Below are 5,604 nucleotides of genomic sequence, written 5' to 3' on the forward strand. Positions count from 1 at the left end.
TGAGGAGAGATCCTCCCGTGGCGCGTCCCGGTCGCTACGGGCCTGGCACCCTCTGCGGGTAAGTGGCCCCATTCAAGATGGACTTGGACGCGGGCCGACGCCCCGGGATAAGTGGATCCTCCCAAACACTACATTTCCCGGCGGCAGAACCGCGGGATTCAGTGCTGGGCTGTTTCCTGTTCGCTCGCCGCTACTAAGGAAATCCTAGTTAGTTTCTTTTCCTCCGCTTAGTAATATGCTTAAATTCAGCGGGTAGTCTCGCCTGCTCTGAGGTCGTCGTAAGATTGCGAGTCCGTCGTCGGCGACGGCCGTTCGTTCAAGAACAGCACCGTCGACACGGACGAGGACACAACGTATTCTTTCGTACGTTCGAGCCACGGAAACGACCGTAAACACGCCCGCCGTACGGGAGACCCGAGAGCCCCCCGCGGCGAAGCGTGGACGGAACTTCATCACATGAGCGGCGAACCGACCGCGCGCGGTCTGTGTGTCGCCGTGCCGAATTCGTTCGTTCTCTCGACTATCGCTAGCACCGGAACGTGACGAACGGCAGCGACAGCTCGACCCCGCGATCTGCGGCGACGCGTCGTGACCGTGACATACGTGTTCGTTTGAGGCGACGCGACCCGTTGCCGCGCGACCGGCGCGCGACACGCGCTGCGAACGCTCAGTCATTCGCTCGCGAAGGCACGGTGCGCTGTTCCCCCGGGGGAGTTTCCGCAGCATTGTTGCCGACAGAGCAGTCTGTCGTTGTTAAACGACCCTCAGCCAGGCGTGGTCCGGGAATTGTATCCGTGGACCGCAATGTGCGTCCGAAATGTCGATGTTCATGTGTCCTGCACTTCACAAGTTGACGCGCGAATAGCTGCGTTTATCATTGACCCACGAGCCGAGTGATCCACCGTTCAGGGTAATCATATATGTGAATTCTGCATTAAAAATGCTGAAATTACGGTTGTGACCGGCTTTCTGTGGTCGTAAGCGGCGTTGCGTGCGTCAGCCCCTGCGCGGTTGCTCGCGTGAAGAAACGCGCGCCGCACGTCAAATTTCTTTCGTGCGATAGTTCAATAGCCGACGTCGCCCCGAGTTCACGGGTCGTCTGTCGGAATGTACCGGCGCCGGACAAGATCGGCTCGCAATGCAAACGATTGACGGCGGACGGCAGTGGGCCGCGTCAGCAAGACCCGGGCATCGCTGCCCTCGACGCTGCCGCGAACTTCCTCGTACGGGCGAAAATTCTCTTTAAAGCCTACGGCGTTCGCGGCCTGCGTCCGGGGTGTAACGGCGTTGCACCGAGGACACCCGGGCGCAGATAGGCTGCCCGCGAATAAGCGCTGAGACCAGCTTCGCACGTCTTTCCCGTACGACCTGACCGGGTCGAACGAGTCAAGGCGGACCGCGAAACGGTCACCTCTTAGCACCGAGTCGGCCGGAGGCGCAAACGACCCGCCGCTGCTCCGCGCTGGACGCGGAGCGACGGGTTGATGCCTCGGCGCGAGTCGGTCGTCGGGCGGTTTTAGCCGGCGACTGCGCTCGTCGCGACCGCGGCGAACTCCGGTCCCATCGGATCCGGCGTCAGCACCGCGTTCGTTGTCACGACGAATGTGTTGCACGCCGCGGCAACCGGGCCCGACCGTGACGTCTCTCAGAGTTTTGTGAAATTTTGTTCGCGACACGTAGGCGTGGCACGCCTCTCTCGCGGCGAGACAGCCCCGCGCGCTTACGAGTCTCTGCTTTGGCAGTACGAAACGTTAATAATCCTTCCGCAGGTTCACCTACGGAAACCTTGTTTCGACTTTCACTTCCTCTAAATGATCAAGTTTGGTCATCTTCCCGGCAACATCGGCGATGCCGAGACATTGCCGCGTACCAGTCCGAAGACCTCACTGAATTATTCAATCGGTCGTGGCGACGGGAGGTGTGTACATCGGGCAGGGACGTAATCAACGCGAGCTTATGACTCGCGCTTACTGGGAATTCCTCGTTCATGGGGAATAATTGCAAGCCCCAATCCCTAGCACGAAGCAGGTTCAGCGGGTTACCCGGGCCTTTCGGCCAGGGAAGATACGCTGATTCCTTCAGTATAGCGCGCGTGCGGCCCGGAACATCTAAGGGCATCACAGACCTGTTATTGCTCAATCTCGTGCAGCTAGAAGCCGCCTGTCCCTCTAAGAAGATTTATTTGTACGCCGGTAGTGAAAACCGCCCCACCGAGGCCGGGGGCCTTCGAGATACCGCAAGGTACGCCTATTTAGCAGGCTAGAGTCTCGTTTGTTATCGGAATTAACCAGACAAATCGCTCCACCAACTAAGAACGGCCATGCACCACCACCCACCAAATCAAGAAAGAGCTCTCAATCTGTCAATCCTTCCGGTGTCCGGGCCTGGTGAGGTTTCCCGTGTTGAGTCAAATCAAGCCGCAAGCTCCACTCCTGGTGGTGCCCTTTCGTCAATTCTTTCAAGTTCCAGCTTTGCAACCATACTTCCCCCGGAACCCAAAAGCTTTGGTTTCCCGGAAGCTGCCCGCCCAGTCATCGGAGGAACTTCGGCGGATCGCTAGCTGGCATCGTTTATGGTTAGAACTAGGGCGGTATCTGATCGCCTTTGAACCTCTAACTTCCGTTCTTGATTAAAGAAAACATTTTAGGCAAATGCTTTTGCTTCGGTCCGTCTCGCGACGATCCAAGAATTTCACCTGTAACGTCACAGTACGAATGCCCCTATCTGTGCCTATTAATCATTACCTCGGGGTTCCGGAAACCAACAAAATTGGACCGAGGTCCTATTCCATTATTCCTTGCACACTGTATCCAGGCGGAAATAGCCTGCTTCAAGCACTTTAATTTGTTCAAAGTAAACGTACCGGCCTACCTCGACACTCAGTGAAGAGCACCGCGATGGGATGTTAGTTGGGCCGCCCTGGAGGGCTAAGCCCACCGGTAGGACGTCCCACAATCATGCCAGTCAGACACCGCGAGCGGTGAACCGACAGCGTGGGACACAGATTCAACTACGAGCTTTTTAACGGCAACAACTTAAATATACGCTATTGGAGTTGGAATTACCGCGGCTGCTGGCACCAGACTTGCCCTCCAATGGATCCTCGTTAAAGAATTTAAAGTGTACTCATTCCGATTACGGGGCCTCGGATGAGTCCCGTATTGTTATTTTTCGTCACTACCTCCCCGTGCCGGGAGTGGGTGATTTGTGCGCCTGCTGCCATCCTTGGATGTGGTAGCAGTTTCTCAGGCACCCTTTTCGGAATCGAACCCTGATTCCCCGTTACCCGTTACAACCATGGTAGGCGCAGAGCCTACCATTGACAGTTGATAAGGCAGACATTTTCAAGAAGCGTCGCCGGTACGAGACCGTGCGATCAGCCCAAAGTTATTCAGAGTCACCAAGGTAAAAGGCGGGCGGGACGTACCCGCCGTCGATTGGTTTCGATCTAATAGACATATTCCTTTCATGTCTGGTCGGAACTCTGTTTGTATGTATTAGCTTTAGAATTACTACAGTTATCCAAGTAAATGTGTGTGCGATCCAAGAAACCATAACTGATTTAATGAGCCATTCGCGGTTTCACCTTAATTTGGCTTGCACTGAGACATGCATGGCTCAATCTTTGAGACAAGCATATGACTACTGGCAGGATCAACCAGGGAGCTTTGATACAAAATCTCGGCTCGGACGTGCTCCACCCATCGCCGACCGGGTCTTTTAGCCTGGTCGGCCGCGCGTCTACTGTGTGTTTTGGGACTGCCGAGTAGTGTAGTTATGAAAGTTCCGGACCACACCCTTCTCTCCCCTCCCTTTCCCCCTCGCTGCCCCCTCTCCCCCGAATCCGCGGCGCGACCCCCTTCCCCCCCCCCCCCCCGCGAATCCGCGGCGCTACCCTCTCCCCCTCCCACGGATCCGCGGCGCCACCCCCTGCCCCCCGTTCATCATTTTCGCGGCCGCAAGATGACTATTCTCAAGCGATTTGACACACACACACACAAAATAGTTCTTGTCGAGACTTGTTTTCCGCTGAACGTCATAAACGTAGGTATTTGGGGCCCCGATTTTCTATACCCGCACCACCTGCTTTTTGTTGACGGATTTCCATTACATGCTTGGGAAACTATACGTTGCTACAAAACAATGGTTAGAATTATTTGAAAAAGAATGTGAAAGATTTGAAATCACGGAAGATGGAAAAAAATTGAAATGCTTCATAATTTTCTTGACAAAAATGTCCTTGTTGAATTATACGTAATTGCCATACTGCACACATACAAATGTAACAAGATATATCCATGAGTGAGGATGCGCGCGCCGCTAGGTGTGTATAGTATGTGAGTGTGTGTGTGTGCGCGCATGTATAGCGTAATACAGTAAGTCAGCCATGTAGATAGAGAGAGAGCGCATCTCGCTATGGCTTATACATACATATTGTAATCCTCATGTATCTTAAGAATCTTTCACAGTTATCAATAAATAATTTAATTATTGTTATCGTTATATATAATAAACCTCACGAATATATTTATTTCAATGATCCAACCTCAATATTTAACATGGTAGCAAAGCGCATGGTTGTGAAAAAGTGAGAGGTTAAGGTATACACGTGGTGTAAGAAAAACTGCAAAAGTATGAAAAAGTGAATAGTGAATCAGGTAAAGAACAATAAAAAAATGAAAACTGTGAAGAACCGAGTAAAATAAAATGATAATTTAAACGAAAAAAACGAACTTTTGAGACAATGGAAACACGTGGTGTATAAAAAAAGTTGAAGTGAAAAAAGAAACTGTGTGCTTAAATAAAAATGAAAAATATAAACGATTACGAATAAAATAAACCTTAAAGATTGTTGTGTAAAAAGAATTTTTCAAAATAAATAAAAATTGAACGAGATGCGCGCGGATAAAGATTGATATTAAATTTTGATAAAAGTAGCACATATAGCGAAGCTGAGTAAAATGACAAAGTCGGACGAAATGTCGGTACCCGTTTTTGACGGTCAAGATTACGATAAATGGAAAAAGAGGATACTTTTATTCCTAGAGTGGAAGAAGTGCAAAGACAATGCGATACGCGAAAAATCGAACAAAGATGATGAAACGACGTGGAAAGAAGCTAACATAAAAGCAATGAACTATATATATTCAAGTATTTCGAATAAGCAACTCGAGTTTGTCGGCGACGAGAATACCGCGTATAAAATTATGCACAAATTCGACCAAATTTACTTGAAACCGTCAACGAGTTTACAAATTTGTGTTAGAAATAGACTTGATCGATTACGCTTAAAAGACTTTGAAAATTCGAGTGCATTTTTCTTTGAATTTGAAAAACTAATAAACGAATTGAAAAACGCTGGTGCTACAGTAAAAGAGAGAGAAAAATTGGACTATCTCATAAAAACACTGCCTGATTCACTCAGCTATCTCGGTGATATTATCGATAGTGTTAAAGATACGGAACAAAATTGTGAATTTTTGAAAAATAAAATTGTGATGTATGAAACTAAAAGTAAAATGTCAAACAATCATATAAAATCAAGTGTTTTCAAAACTGAAGTTCGTGACGTGGAGTGTAATAGATGTCACAAGAGAGGACATT

General features: G+C 49.7%; 1 pseudogene; it reads right to left on the bottom strand.

Moving 5' to 3' along the window:
- LOC124294303 overlaps positions 1–276 on the bottom strand; it is a 7,909-nt pseudogene extending 7,633 nt beyond the window's left edge.
- Between the last annotated feature and the right edge of the window lie 5,328 nt (positions 277–5,604).

The sequence above is a fragment of the Neodiprion lecontei genome, chromosome 4 (genome assembly GCF_021901455.1).
Source record: "Neodiprion lecontei isolate iyNeoLeco1 chromosome 4, iyNeoLeco1.1, whole genome shotgun sequence".
NCBI lineage: Eukaryota > Metazoa > Arthropoda > Insecta > Hymenoptera > Diprionidae > Neodiprion > Neodiprion lecontei.